General features: G+C 40.2%; 1 long non-coding RNA gene across 1 annotated transcript; it reads right to left on the minus strand.

The window, feature by feature from the left end:
• Nucleotides 1-355: 355 nt before the first annotated feature.
• On the minus strand, nt 356-1970 carry LOC148102417 (uncharacterized). The gene is made up of 3 exons (XR_015719108.1): nt 1863-1970; nt 927-1084; nt 356-468 (listed from the first exon to the last, which is right to left on the minus strand). It is a non-coding gene; the product is annotated as an uncharacterized LOC148102417 (long non-coding RNA).
• Between the last annotated feature and the right edge of the window lie 14779 nt (nt 1971-16749).

Here is a 16749-nt window from a genome sequence, read left to right on the forward strand (position 1 = left end):
TGTACAATTTCCTCTCATTGGTTACCTCCTCCTTTTATGTGATTTGGCAGTTTTCAAACAACGATGTGCATTACCGCCACCAACTGGCTCGGAGTGTGAACCAGAATTCACTCATACCAAAGAATCAAAAAAATAAAAGTACTATTGCAGTACTCCATAATAGCAACCACTGACCTGAGGCTGTTGCTGTATCTCTAGATTATCCACCACTAACTAAAAGTTTTTGTTGCATACACATTCATGTAGATACACAAGGGGCTGACAAAAATCATCTAATGCGTCTCTTCATCGGGGGATATGTGGAAGAGAAAATAACTGACAACTGCACAACACTGTTTCAGCAAAACATGACTTTATTTGATTCCGTTTCACTTCTGGCTGGACTCTGACTTGGATGCGGACGCCCTCAGAGAATGAAGGCGGCGCCTCTTGGCGATCTGTTCCTGGCGCTTCTCCTTGGCCTCCTGTCTACAAGAACAAATGCATGTCAGTCAAACAGCTCCCACATGTCCAACTTTGTCTCCTTAACATTTCACCATCACGTGCTCCTTGAAGGGTTTCAACCCATAATCGGCCGAATGCCATTACAGCTATATCATGCAAGGCAACTCAAAACTACACTGCTGAAAAACACAGTCCGGTACTTTAAATTTCAAGTGACTCACGATTAAATCATAACTTAAAAGTATATTTAAGGTCAGGAAATTAATTACAATATGTTGTTAGACACAATGCACTTGATGTAACACAGCCGCTCCAACACTAGTGGAAATATCACACCTGCCAGAAATGTATTTGTCACATTATCTTCATTGATCTGAACCACTAGAAATAAATGTAGTGTTCAGCTACACGACAAAAACAGACTAGTGTGATCTTTGATTCTCAACAGCTGGTTAAGAATAAAGGCCTAGATTAACACATACCTTCATCCTCTTGGCCAGCAGCTTGGTGTACTCCGAGGCCGCCTCCTTGTTCTTCTGGGTGCGCTGTCTCTTGAGATTCATGCAGCGGCGCTTGCGCTGCAGCACACGAGGAGTCACCAGTCTCTGGATGTTGGCAGCCTTAGTTCTGGGCTTCTAACCTACCAAAGCGAGAGGATTGAAAGAGTCAATACTGACACAGTTCAAGGTCAAGTGTGGTAATGAGGAAGAAGCTTAATGTTCTCACTTTCTGTACACACAACTCGGGCTGTACTACCTCAAAGGAAGCACATTGCTTACTTTCCAATTCTACAAAAACAGTAACTTTGATCTGTCTGCAGTTGGATCATCATAACTTTTTCAACAGCACAATGACCCCAAACACACCCACAAGCTTTGTGGCCAAGAAGGAGAGTGATGGTGCGCTGCGTCAGATGGCCTGGCCTCTACAGTCACCTGACCTAAACCCAATCCAGACGATTTTGGAAGAAATGGACGCAGAGTGAAGGCAAAAGGGCCAACAAGTGCTCAGCATCTCTGGGAACTCCTTCAAGACTGTTGGAAAATCATTTCAGGTGACGACCCCATGAAGCTCATCGAGAGAACGTCAAGAGTGTGCAAAGCAGTGATCAAAGCAAAGGGCGGCTATTTTGAAGACTATACAATAAACATTATTTGAGTTATTCACACTTTCTTTGTTTACTACATAATACTACATGTGTTCATTCAAAGTTTTGATTCTTTCAGTTACAATCTACAACGTAAATCGTCATGAAGAAGAAAAACATTAAAGTAGAAGGCGAGTCCAAACACACTCACTCTCTGATATATAAGATATAAGAACACACACACACACACACACTATAACTATTAGGAAATATTCTTTGGTACTGACACAAGAGGAAATATGAGAGAAATATGTAAGATGTACAGGATCACCTGACAAAGCTGTTCTGCACAGTCCTGCAGCAGATTCTCTCTGGACCTGCTGCCTTCCTTTCCTTCGTCCTCTTGGGCTGTCGATGTGGGGTTGGGCCGGGGTGAGGGATGCCCCCCCCCCCCAGGAGGGATAGTGGGGGTGGCAGAAATGAAAATCCATGTGAGAGATTATCTAAAGTTTGTTTGGACTGGGGTGGGGTGAGGGATGGGGTTTACTTTGTTGTGCTGCCCCCTGCCCCCCTGAGGAGGGGGGGATATCTTACAGGCACAATGCCCTGCGTCAGCTGCTCCTGAAAAAAATACATTAAAAGAAAAAAAACAAAAACATAAGTACTTCCAACAAACATTGCTGCCCAGGGTAATGAAAGTGACGGTGTAATAACTTCATACCTCATCCCACACATATCCAGATCTTCCACCACAATGGGCGCCGGTCCACCGCCAACTAAAAAACTATATACACAACTATAAAAAACTATATACAGATGTGGTGTTTGGAAAAAGGGAGTCAGGCCGGGGAAACAGGTTTCTGAGTCACTCAGTGTAACGAGAGGAGACAGGGTTCAGACTCAGCTTACTCGCTTGAGACTTAAGAACACATCACTGTAGAAAATTCATGTGAGAGATTATCTAGAGTTTGTAGCAAGTAAAGTCTTCATACTGGTGTTGTGGTTTATTGCTGACTTCCACGATGTGGTTTTGGTCGGGCTTGTCTGCTTCCCCCACAAAGAAAGAAAAACAGAAAAAGAAGATATAACTTCTTCAACAGTTATTAACAGAAGAAAATGTGAAGGCTAATTTCAATAAACTACTGAATTCAGTTTTATTATTATCATATATCTATAATATAGCACCAAATCACAACAACAGTCCCATGTTGTTATATAGCACATTTGTGTTATATAAACACAAATATGTTTATATAAGTGTATATAGCTGTACATTTGCATATGGTTTTATGCTGAAACCGGAGAAATAAAACGTACAAGGGGAACGATAACAACGACAAGAGTCTCCCGATTGTTTACTCTGTCTGTCCTGTGAACAACATCGGCGTGGTGTTAATTGTTTGCTGTTTTCGCGATCGCGTCGCGCATGAGGATATCACCAGGTAAACTCGCGACATTTTTAAACATTTTGTTGTTCAAGAGCATCAAGACTGACAGAGTGTGTTTGTGATAACCTCAGAAGTGTCACAGATGACACATTTGGCGGTTTTTTGCTGGTTTGTCGATAGCAGCTCCTGAAACGCTGCCACATTAACGCCCGTTGATCTAAACGCCAGTAGATCTGGAACACCGGCAGCCTCGCCTGTCAGTGCGGCTACAATGTGACTTGTCATCACCAGTGTGTGAATGGGTGGATGACTGAATGTAGTGTAAAGCGCTTTGGGGTCCAGAGGGACTAAGTAAAGCGCTATACAAATACAGGCCATCTACCATAAAAACTCACTCGTGAATTATCGTTAGCAAGATGCCAATTTTAGCAAGAGACTAGCATACTTCTTTAGCAAGCACGTGGTCTCAACTCACCAAGATAAGCTATGGGCGGGAACACAGCAAGATGCTCCGTTAACTTAACACATTAAAGTTTTCAAGTCAGCCTTTGGACAGTGCAAACACTTGTTTATAACGTTTTTTTCTGCATTAAAACTCACCAAAACGATGGATAGTTCAGCTCATTTGCTTTCGAAATGTGAAAGACCTAGCTAATGCGGTGATGGTGGTCCGAAGCGAAGGCGGGACTACTATTGCTTCTAAACAAATGAAATTATCAACACCAAATGTGATCCTCTCTCTAACTTTAGAGAGAAAATCACATTTCCTCTTTTCAAAATTATTGTTTTTTTAAAATAAAAGAGTGAGAACGCATTTGTACAAAAAAAAAAGCAGAAAGAAAGAAATAAGAAAAGGCGTTTTCTCTACTTGTTTACACTAACATCTGGATTGATTTGCTAACTCAGCCTGACAGTATGTCAAAATAGATTTTGGCACAACTGTTTGCAAGTTTGGCTTTTTTGTTTGTTTGTTTCAAATTTCCTTCTGAGTACAACATGCAGTGAAATGCTTGCATCCGAGCAGACAGGTTGCAGGCTGCAAGACGTTTTTGATAGATGATGTACCCAGGTAACGCGTTACTGTAATCCGATTACTTTTTTCAAGTAACGAGTAATGTAAGGGATTGTCTTGTTTCTTTATGTTGTTGTGGGTTCTTAAGAATGACACCATTACTTGAAGAGAAGGTATTTTATCGAACTGTGGTTCACATGTAAACAAAGCTTCGCCATCACAGTCTACACCGAGGTAACTCCCTCTGGCTCTCTAGCTCCCCCTACAGTCTAGGAGTATTAACAACATAAAACATGATACTAGGCAAATAAGGATTTGCTGTTATCATTACAGGGATTATTATTGCAAAACAGGTAATTATACTGTTACTTTCCCGTAAGCACGCTGCGTTACTAAAACCGTGATTTTTTTGTTAAAAACAAACACCACTCACGTCTCACAGATGACAGATGTAAAGCTGCCTGCGTAAAGATGAAAGTGACTTCGTACAGCCGCGATTTGCAGGCGCTGTGCAAGAGGTTCGGGAGCAGAAGTCCCATTGTACTGCTGCATGAACACGGTTTTCAGCATGTCTTTATTGACCACTTTTCACACACGGTTGCTGTACGCATACAGCTGGCTGTAGCTTTGCAGCTCACAGCCCGACACATACCAACAACAGCATAGATGGCACAGACGTTAAGGCGGCGAGGCGTGAATGCGGGTGCCACTCAGGTGCATCCGCCTCCCCTGCAGCGGCGCTGCACACCACGCCCCGACACACACATTAACCAGGTAAAATACATATTTAGGCAGAATTTTGCAAATATCTATTTTTAATTTTGCAGCACATAGTGCTTTTTTATTTTTTAAAAGTCAGGTCAAGGCTCCAAAAGCCCAAAGGAGATATAAGGGTTGTGGCTCACAACAGTTTTTGTTTTTTAACTACCTATTGTTAGTTACATGAATAAAATTTAATTTTCTCTGTAGCACTTCATGGATTTCATAAACAACACACCTTAGTTGTTCACACAAAGCATAAAGGTAAAAAAAAACAAACAGTATATACAGTGTTATCTTCATTTTAGATGTCAAAAAGTATTTGCGGCTCCCAGTGTTTTCTTTTGCGTGGAAACCGGGTCCAAATGGCTCTTTGGGTCTTAAAGGTTGCTGACCCCTGCCCTGGATTGAAACAGGGGTCAAATGTTTCCTGGTCTTCCTGAAGTCCACGATCAGTTCCTTGGTCTTTACCACGTTGAGCTGAAGATGATTCTGCTCACACCACGTGACAAAGGAGTTGACCAAAGCCCGGTACTCTGTCTCATCATCCAACCACTGCAGAGTCATCAGACAACTTCTGAAGATGGCAGGTCTCTGTGCAGTGGCTGAAGTCTGTAGTGTACAGGGAAAGGACAGAGGACGGTCCCTTGTGTTGCTAATTACCTTGTCAGACACACACTGTGGAAGACGCACATATTGTGGTCTTCCTGTCAGGTAATCAACAATCCAGGACACCAGAGAAGCATCCACCTGCAGCGCTGTTCATCAACATTCATCACATTACGAGCATATGTACTTCTAGTTTTAGTTCACACTGACCGTGTAATACTCAGCAACCAGTATGTGTTTTACTCTGTCATTGTTCACACGAATTTAATACAGAAATAAAATACATTGTGTAACAAAGACTAGGGCTGCTCAATTAATCGAATTTTAATCACGATTACGATCTGGGCTTTCAACGATCATTAAAAACGACTGAGCCGATTATTAGCCCCTCCCTTGTGCTTTACTCTCACGCTGCTCCGTATGGCAAATCGAGCGCCCCTCTCTGCATTTCGAACACGTGTCACAACAATTAAGAGCAGCGGTCCCCAACCTTTTTTGCGCCACGGACCGGTTTATGCCCGACAATATTTTCACGGACTGGCCTTTAAGGTGTCGCGGATAAATACAACAAAATAAAACTAGTACCGGTACCGAAAAAAAGAAGATTTATTCATAACACACGTGAAAAGACTCAGGAAAACCGAGTAAACGATAAAAACGATAACAAAATAATGCTGAAAACCGATAAAAACCCTGAAAACTATACATTTCACACCTGAGCCTCAACTCTCGCAGCCCGGTACCAAACGACTCACAGACCGGTACCGGTCCGAGACCCAGGGGTTGGGGACCGCTGATTAAGAGGACCCGAGGAAAGCTCGGAAAGCTAAGCAGAAGTTATTTGGAGAGGAGAGTGACTGCCGTTGGTTGAAAAGAGAGATAAAAAAACTTCAGTGGTGTGAAAACATTATGGGTTTGCGGAGTCAGACGTGGATCAAGTAGACATAGTGTGTAAACTTTGCTACGGTGTCGTAGCTGCACCACAGAGCAACACTGCAAAGTTCACTAAACATAGATGTTTACATTTTTCATTTATTTTTTATATTGCAAACATTTGCACTGTTATCAGTATTTGCACACTATTTTATATTATTTTTTGACAATCTTTGAAGTCATTATTCAATACATTGTTATTGTTAAATAAATATCGTCAAATAATCGAGATCTCAATTTCAGTGAAAATAATCGTGATTATCATTTTTGCCATAATTGAGCAGCCCTAACAAAGACCATCACCCAGTTTAAGGTTACGCCACAACTGACCTAAATTAACAGTATTGGTAATTACCAAAATCATTTTCTACGGTCCTGTAAAGGTTAATCCACCAGTATGCACAAATTCTTTAATGAAAATGATAATATCAATGATAAAATACAATTATTGTTGTTGCCCATGAAGCTTCATTTTTACTGTTTTACAAATAAAGGGGGTAAATAAAGGATATTGTTTTTTTTGGTTAGAGGCCAAATTATATTTAGTTGCGTTCCTGAACAGAAAATTTATTTTTAGTGGTCGAATGTTAAGGTGATTCCTTTGCAATCAATCATCAGAATACTCCCCTGCAGCATTCCCACCCTCCCAGTGACCCTTCCTCATAGATGCCTCCTCACCATGTCCAAGTAAAAGCTCACTCTCTCTTCTATGAACTCTCCTGTGGAAATTATCTGCAAAAATAAACTATATGGCCAAAAGTATTCACTCTTCTGCCTTCACATACTCATGTATTTGAGTGAAATCCCATTCTTAATCCACAAGGTTTGTTGTGATGTCAGCCCACTGTTTGTAGAACAGCTTTAACTCCTGTGGGGACTTTTCACAAGGTTTAGGAGTGTTTATGGGAGTTTGTGAGGTCAGACTCTGATCTTGGATGAGAAGTCTAATTTCATTTTCTACTTCCACAGCAAACCCACTCATCCATATCTTTTTGAACCTAGTTTTGTGCACTGGTGCACAGTTATATTGGAGCAGGAAGAGTCCATCCCCAAACTCATCCGTTGTCTGAATTTTCCTGATATGATGATTTTACATTTCCTACCACTTCATGGCTGAGTTGTTGTTGTTTCCAATCACTTGCAGTTTGTTTTAATTCCACAAACAGCTGACTGTGGAATATTTAGTAGTTGGGAAATTTCACGACTGGACTTGTTGCACAGGTGGAAATATATCACGGCACAATGCTGGAACATTCTTTCACAGACACATGTTTGAAATCCTGCAGCTGGAAACACATTCATAAACACATGAAGACATTAAATGGATATCAAATATATCAAAGCTGAACTCATTTCCTGTCCATCTGCTTATAGCAAGAAACTGCTCTGGTTCTCACACCAAGAAATACAAAATTAGTGACACTTTTGTTTATTTTCAGTTGGCTCATCTGCATATTAGTGCTGTGAACAGGAAGGAAGCTGGTATTTTATAATAGTTGCATTTCTTTCTTGTACTAGGAGAGCACAGCAGAAAGGTATCTCAGTAAAACAGCTCCAATGATCAAAACTCTGGTTCAGTCCTGAATGTAGGCGACACTGGTTTCAGTTTCCCCCAGTGGTGAGACTTTAGTGTTGCTGCTTCAGTACTGAGGACTCCACTGTCTGCATCCATCATCTACGGTGGCCCCTAGAGACAAAGCACGTACAAACTCCAAAACATTTGCAAACTCCAAAACACTTGCAAACTCCAAAACACATGCAAACTCCAAAACACTTGCAAACTCCAAAACACGTACAAAATCCAAAACACTTGCAAACTCCAAAACACTTGCAAACTCCAAAACACTTGCAAACTCCAAAACACGTACAAACTCCAAAACTCTTGCAAACTCCAAAACACTTGCAAACTCCAAAACACGTACAAACTCCAAAACACTTGCAAACTCCAAAATACTTGCAAACTCCAAAACACTTGCAAACTCCAAAACACTTGCAAAATCCAAAACACGTGCAAACTCCAAAATACTTGCAAACTCCAAAACACATGCAAACTCCAAAACACTTGCAAACTCCAAAACACTTGCAAAATCCAAAACACGTGCAAACTCCAAAATACTTGCAAACTCCAAAACACTTGCAAACTCCAAAACACATGCAAACTCCAAAACACTTGCAAACTCCAAAATACTTGCAAACTCCAAAACACCTGCAAACTCCAAAACACTTGCAAACTCCAAAACACATGCAAACTCCAAAACACTTGCAAACTCCAAAACACGTGCAAACTCCAAAACACTTGCAAACTCCAAAACACTTGCAAAATCCAAAACACGTACAAACTCCAAAACACTTGCAAACTCCAAAACACTTGCAAACTCCAAAACACTTGCAAAATCCAAAACACATGCAAACCCCAAAACACTTGCAAACTCCAAAACACAACGGAAGTGCTCCAGGACGCTAGGGGCAGTGTTGAGCTCGATTTGCAAAATAAACGGCAAGTTTGTCTGTATGGGACGGTCTAGTCTCCGTCGCGCTTCCCAGGTTGCCTAGCAACCATGATACTAACCGCTGGAAACGTGTCATACAACTTGGTTTGAATGAAATGAAGGAGAACATATTTTGTTCATTTGTTTGTTTGTTTCTACAAGAGCTTTGTGTGGTTTGATAAGTATCTGAGGTTGAGACCACAGGACAGTAAAACATGATTTTTGGGCTTCATTTCTGTACTGAACAGTCATTTAAGATTAGTTAGTAAATAACAATTAGCTGATGTTGTTCATGAGACTAAAGTCATATCACTTTGGTAATGTAAATATAATATGGCCAATATTATAGTTATTATATTAATCATTATTAGCTATTACAGCAGTGAACATGAACTCTGTGTCTGAGCCTCAATACAGATTCAAGTTGCAGTTATTTATATGTCTTATCACCTTAAATCTTCACTCAAAGACAGGTATCTTTGACAGTGCATATATAGGTGTATCATATATAAGAGACAAATGTTGTTCCTTCAGTATGTTGGCATTACTAAATTTGGCTCAATGCTTACATATATTTATAAAAAGCAAATGTACGAGCTGTGATAACTGTTTCTGATAGAATGAAGAGTAGACTGATATATTGAATATTCCTTTATTGGGTGAGAAAATCAGACCATGTTATAACTGCTTTAAGTCATACAGAATAGATATCAGAGCCTTAAACAGGCTGACTTCTGCTAAATGGGTCAAACTGAGCAGAAAGTATACAAACACATAACATCCTTATAGAATATGATGTAACACTATAGATCAACTTACCTCAGAATATATAAAGCATATAAACAATTACAGTAATATGATGCAACAAACACAGCAGTGCTAATCCAAAATACTCAAAGCTTCATAGAACTGAAAAAAACCATTTATTTTTAGCTCCATTCTGCTGCTGATACATACTTTAGGTTTCTGAACATTAAACTTGTTGCTGCCTTTCATAGTGTGTAACTTGAAGGCCCTGAGTACTTTCTCCCACACTGAAAACACTGGAATGATCAAATTATTTGAACATTACCTAATAAGACTGATTCAGGACAGACAATTAGTTATTTAAACTTTTCTAGCAGTCCTTCACAAACAGGGAACAGTCTGTCTATTCTCTCCATCTGTCAGCTGCTGCTGGCTCTTCCTCCTCCTCTTCCTCACACACTGCTGAGTCCTGGTGGATCATCAGGGGTGCAAAGCCTCACAGATGATGTGCAGCAGTGGGTCCCTCAGTCTGTCCTCACTCTGGACACTTGCAGTTGTCACACATGGAAATCAAATGTGTGATAAGCTGCAGGATTCAAACACAAGTGTAACTTATAAATACGTGTTCATACTTTTATTCCACAATCAGAGAGAAAGAAACAGAGAGAGAGTGCAGGACAGACAGACAGGTGACAGTCTCAGGTGTATACACTGCTACAAAACAGCACAAGAGAAGGAGGATTTAGTGTTTGTGTTATTACGAAACAAGAAGAGTTCCCAGATGGTACAGTGGACACATGTGTGACTCCTGTGATTAAAGCATCTTTCTTTCAGCTTAACGAGTGAACCGTCAGCTCGTTCAAACACACGTTAAAGTCCATTTGGCTCGACGCCACCGAACAGAGGCAGCAATATAACAAAGCTAACATTAACAGTGCAGTGAATCCTGCTTGTGCCGTGATATTCAGGACTGCAAACCGAGCAGCATCACTGACTTTCAGCTTGTTGTGTTTGTGGATATATGACTGACTTTAATTATCCATAAAATCATCACATTCCCTGTGAGATTAAAGTCAACTATTGAACGGCGTATATTTTGAAGCAAAGGCTTTAAAACCAAGTTAGTACAAACATCGCTAATGTCACATAACTTTCCCGACATGTGGCCAACAGTAATGTTTTAATGTTCTTCATTATAAAAACATTTGCGCATAAATAAGTGACATAATATTCAGTACTTACTTCTGAAAGTTTACTCTTCGTCCGCTTCCGCCGTTTTTTTTTCGGCAAAATTATCCACACCACCGCCGCGCTATGAAGTCTGGGATATGTTGGGCCATAAAGGCTACACCGACCCATCCTTAAAATTCAGGGAAATGAAGGACGCATTTGAGGGCCGCATTTCGAGCAGCCTTTGAATTGGGACAGCCTTCGTCGTGTTGCTGTGACGTAATCAGCCATAAAATGCGGCCCTTAAGGCTGCAGACCCTGTCACTACCCGATCCGTACCGGAAACCCGATCGGTACCCCGCATGCGTGAAAGGTGTCTACTTCCGGTCGAAGCGTTTTACGATAGTTACGGGTGAAGAATAATAAGTATCTCTTAACATGTTTCCAATAATGAAGCAAGACAAAAACGAAAAATAAAAAGATAGTTACGGATAAAGACTCCCCGATACTTACTGCGCATGTGCAAAGTCGGACCATACAAATCGGGTCTACCCGATCTGTACCGCGCATGTGCAGCGGTTTTCTTCTTCTTCTGTTCGTTTAATGGCAGTTTACTCCCCAGTGTACGAGGATACTGCCACCTGCTGACCAAGCGAATGAACCCTATTGTAAACTGAATTAGCGTCATTACAAACGTGTGTTAAATTTGATTTAGTGATAGTCGAGTGTGTTTATGCTTGTCTGTGTGGAGAAGATTGATTGGAATAGTGATGATGATGTCCGCTATCACTGTCAATTGTCAGTAAACACTTAATCTGGCTGATGAATCTACACGTGAGATATTACAAAGTCTGTATTATTAACTCTGTAATTAGGCGCCATTCTTCTTATTTTACGGCGCTGTTGTTCAATCGGGGACGCTCTCTGTTGAGGAGAAAAGCATGAATTTGTTTGTAAATGGATTATCCACTGTTTAAATGTCCCGGTAGTCGAAAAGGAGGCAGAGCTGCTGAGAAATGCTAGGAGCTAACTGGGCGCTAACCGTATCATTCAAATATATTGAATGTCGCAATGTTGGCAAAGAGAGGAAGTGACGTAAGATTTGCGCATGCGGGGTACCGATCGGGTTTCCGGTACGGATCGGGTAGCGACAGACCCCAAATCCGGTCATTGGTACTTCCTGGCTTGTGTAGTTACTAGGTAACAAAAGCTCAACACTGCCCCTAGCGTCCTGGAGCACTTCCGTTGTGTTTTGGAATTTGCAAGTGTTTTGGGGTTTGCAAGTGTTTTGGAGTTTGCAAGTGCTTTGTCTCTAGGGGCCACCGTAATAATCCCACCAATGCTCTTTGCACTGATTCATTTCAGTGCCACAGAAGAATCAGTTCATACAAGTTAAAGAAAAAAGAGCACATGCTGAGAACAACATTATCTTTATTTTTTCACTGAACGAGTGAAGATAATCAAAGTGCATTAATAGTAGTTTTAAATTTTGTGTTTACTTGCATTTGTCCTACTGTGAACAGGAAGGAAGCTGGTATATTTAAACACTTCCTTTATCTGCCTGCAGACCACAGCAAAGAAATCTTTAGACAACGTCCTTCACATTTGTAAGTAGGACTGTTCTTTGATGGGTCTGATTCCTGGATACATTATTTACCTGCTGACATGTTTTATTGTCTCTGAAGTCACACAGACAGATGAGAGGAGCAGCTATGAGATTAAATACAGCAGTGAGAGGATTTGTTGTCGTCGTTCTCGTCGTTCTCTCTGTGTCAGGTACTGTGTGTCGACATTTACATTCACTGTTGTAAAAGACAAATGTAGGAAAGTTGAATTAAGTCTTTAAAATCAGCCATAAAATCAGAGTTCAGAGCAAAAAAAAAAAACCCCAAATTGATACAATTGTAGGTTTTTATGAAAAATCAGTCATTTCCTGGACACTGTGGGTCCAAATTCTGGGTTATGGACTTTTCTCTTTTTATTTATTCATTTATTTATTGTGACCAAACGTTTCTATAGACTCAACATTACTTTTAAAAAGGTTGAAATGGAAACAACATGTATTTGTGGCAACTACATATAATCTGTGGACATGGAAACTGTCATGGTCCTGCGTCGGTGACCCAGCGCTTTAAGTTTATTATTATCATTTTTCTAGTTTATTCTGATTTGGTATTTGTTCTTGGGGTTTGAGTTGTGCGTTTCTATCATCCCTACCTGTGTCTCTCCTCTGTGTTCTGTTCGTGTCCCCAGTTGGTTGTGTAAAACAGTCTGTGTGTTTCCTGTTTTACTTTGTAGGCTTGTGTCTCGTTATGTCCATTAGTTCCAGCTGTGTCCCGGCCTGTCTGCCATTTCCTAATTACCTTGTGTGTGTATTTATACTGCATGTCTGCCTGTGCTCCTTGTCGCGTTGTCTGTGTTCATTCCCTATGTTTCTCTACGTCTCCCTGTTCTGCCGTCCTCATCTGCCATCTCTGAGTTTCTCCCGCTGACCTTATGTTCCAGGTTTGTTTGTTAGTTTCACCCAGTTTAGGTTTATGTTCAGTGCTGTCCTCACTTCTGTTATTTTCACTGTAAATAAACCTCCACTCGCATCTCCATCACCGTCTGCATCTTGGGTCCTCATTTATTCATCACACGACTGCTGCCCCAGTCGTGACAGAAACAACTTTATCCCAGAAGGCTGATTCTGATCTTTCTCTCAGTTTTCACTGGGAGAAACGTTTCGTCGCTCATCCAAGTGACTTCTTCAGTCTCAGCTGACTGCAGGTTTCCCCAACCTTATAAACAGTCAGTGTAGTGACTAAGGCGTTATTAAGGAACCTGTTATAGTAACTACGTTATGATTGTGGTAACGAGCACGGTAACTAGTTATTATGCCAAAATCAGGAACACATTTATCTTTACTGGGATTTAGATAGGGTCGTTATTCGTTACTTCGTGTGTTGCGTTCCTTTTACCTCGGAAATCGGACCATGAACCTGGGAATGATGTCTCACTCGAGTAAACGGCGTTCTGGTTAGCCTCGTCAGAGAAGTTGGGATTCCAATATGGCAACGCCCTCGAAAACGGTTGTTTTGCTAGCCCTCTATAAAAACAAATTACTACTAAACACATATGCAGCTCATCTGCAGTCTGGAGTTACCTACATCTTCCTACTCAGAAGGCAGAATGTCCGAGTTCCGAGTACAACCGAAAGCACCACGACTGCAGTTTCCATGTTGGGCGTAAAAAGCGCACGTGACGCTGTGACGTAGGCTAGAATCCACTGAAGCACTTAATCTACCATCATATTTTATTTATCTACTTGGCCTGACTGGATGAATTATTATTTTGGTTAAATCTAGACTATTTATGAGGCTGAAAATACTTATTATTTATTTTATTTCTCTTTGTGAGGCTGAAAATACTTTTAAGTATTTTGCCCATACTTTTGCCCATCATTACTGAACATGAGGTCTGCAGTTGGTGCAGTTCAGCTTAGAGTTTACACAGAATGGACAAACCTCACTGTGTTCATGTTGAACCATTTTTGCACTATTTTGATACCTACAGCTCCTAAATGGTCTGAGGCACAGTTTAATGTTGGCACTGCTAAAAGTAAACTTTCTACCAATTTCAGTGGCAAAAATAAATATACTTTTCAAAAGTTTCAACACACCGTATGTCGTGTTTTGTGATCCACCGCTTCTTCCTAGTGATACTACGTACAATGATTAGATTTATAACACTGCTGCATCAACTCCAAAATGATGTGTTTGCATTTATAGAGGTTTGAAACTATAGAAATAGATTAAAACAGACAGATTAAAAAGTGACACATTAAAAAAAATTGTTAATTTCAAATTTAGTTTCATTCATTTCATCATTAACTTGCACTCACACTACTACACTGGCATTTTAGGTTCAGGCCATTAGGTGGCACAGTGCACTTGTGGCAGGATAGTGCTAACATGTAAGCAAGCTAGAAGACTGGCATCCTTGCTGGTATCCAGTTAGGGAAACAACACAATTATAGAAGAATTCTGAGTAAAACCAAAGTTAGTTTCCCTGGTAACTAGTTACTTTGAAAGTAATAAGTAACTTGAAGTAAGTGAATTACTTTTGATAGAAGTAACTAGTAATGTCACTAAGTTACTAATTTAAAGTAACTTACCCAACACTGATCATGAGTGATAATTGAAAAGAAGTCTATATACATAAAATACGTGTGCGCACACACACACAACTAAATATGTAATATTTAGAGTCACGTTTAATTTAGATAAAGTTGATTTTTAGCCTTAGACACAAACAGTGAAGGGCAGAAAGTGAGACCGTTTTCAATCACTAAGACAAGAATTCAAATGAACACTTATTTGTTTCTACTTTTAAAAGCTATAAAATTATAGCTCCTCTGACGAGACTCCTCTCTCCTGTCCCCAGGACAGTAAAAGTCTTCATGAGTGAAGACGACATTGACTTTAGAGCTGGAATATAAAGTAGACCCCAATATTTTGCTTCACATAAACATCGTCATTTATTCCCTCTTACTGTGGCTGTTGTTCTTCCACCACGATAAAATCACACTTCATGCAGAGCTCTCTCTCTCTGAGGAAGAGTTTCCCATGTAAAAACCTGTTTTCTGCATTATTCTCTGGCTTATTACCCACCAGTCTAACGTTGTTTACAGCACTGTCGGACGCTGTTTTTGTTTTTTTTATAATTATAATGCTTAGCTGTACTTTGCTCTGCTTTAATTCAGCAGCATCAGGTAATGCTCACATGTTGCTTCATGTTTTTCTCCAGTTTTTGTTCTACTGCAGAATATTTTTAAGGTTGTCTGCCAGGAAAATCTCCTCCATGTTTTCGTGTTTTATCCTCAGTTGACACAAAGACATCTGCTGTGATGTTTACACCTTTGATAAAGTCTTGCAAGTGTCAGCTTTCTTTTTTTTTTTTTTAAATATATATATAAAAAACCAAAAAAAACCTGGAGAAATACTTACTGGGACCTGCTCTTGGGCTAGTTTCTCCCAGATTTCCCACCAGACCTTCCTCCGATCCGCCTCCCCCGGTGGTGGGTGTTGTTTCCACCCCTTTTCATAATCTATAATGGTTATTAATTATGATCCAAGTTAAGAGACACAGTATACAGGAATATTTGTAATTTCTGTACTTTAGAAGGGTGAAGATTCAAGATTCTTAATCTGTCACATGCATAGTCATATGAGTACCGTATTTTCCGCACTATAAGGCGCACTTCAAATCCTTTAATTTTCTCAAAAATCAGCAGTGCTCCTTATAATCCGGTGCATCTTATATACGAATTCTGATTGTGCTTACTGACTTCGAACCGGTTTTATGTGGTACACAGCACTCAAAAATCTGTCAAAAAATGTTTTAGTTCAACTTTGGTAAGCTACGAAGCCGCACCGCTTGATGGATTGTCGGCGCATTACTGTTACCATTGTCAGGAGCTTCGTGAAGTGAAGTTAGCTCGCTAGTTTCCACCTAAGCATGATATACCACGGTCTGACTGAGAGATTTCTGAAAAATTTAAACGTACAGCTCTGCTATCACTTCCAACATAAATGAAAACAAAACTGCATTAGAACAGCAATGCAATGCAAAACAGCATTATACTGAAAATCTGGGTGCTATACTGCATAGCTATAATTAGGTACTTACAAATTTTTAGTTTTGGTGGGGCTGTTTTCTTTGCTGATGTTTTGATTCAAACTTGATCTTTATTTAAAGTGAAAACTACGATAGCCCTGAGAGGCCAAACGCACTGCAACTTCAGAAAACACTTGCAAAACGAAAAATGCTGCAAAAAGAAAAATGCTGCAATTTTCTGCAATTTTTTTGCAATTTTGCAATTGTCTCCCCAGAAACATTTCTGTTGTGTTCTGTGTGCTTTTGCAGCGTTTTTCTTTTTGCAGCATTTTTCTTAATAAACCAACTCTGCCAACCACAAGTGTAATATGTGTAGTATGTAACACACACAGAGCAACCCTCTGATGTCTTTTCTGAAGCTGCCGTGTGTATTAACCAGTTTGCATTTTCAATATTCATGTGTAACTTGTTAATCTGCAAATGTGCATTTGTTTAATTTGTCTGCAATAAAAA

Source organism: Neolamprologus brichardi, chromosome 6 (assembly GCF_056152115.1).
Source record: "Neolamprologus brichardi isolate AB-2024 chromosome 6, ASM5615211v1, whole genome shotgun sequence".
In the NCBI taxonomy this organism is placed as follows: Eukaryota; Metazoa; Chordata; class Actinopteri; order Cichliformes; family Cichlidae; genus Neolamprologus; species Neolamprologus brichardi.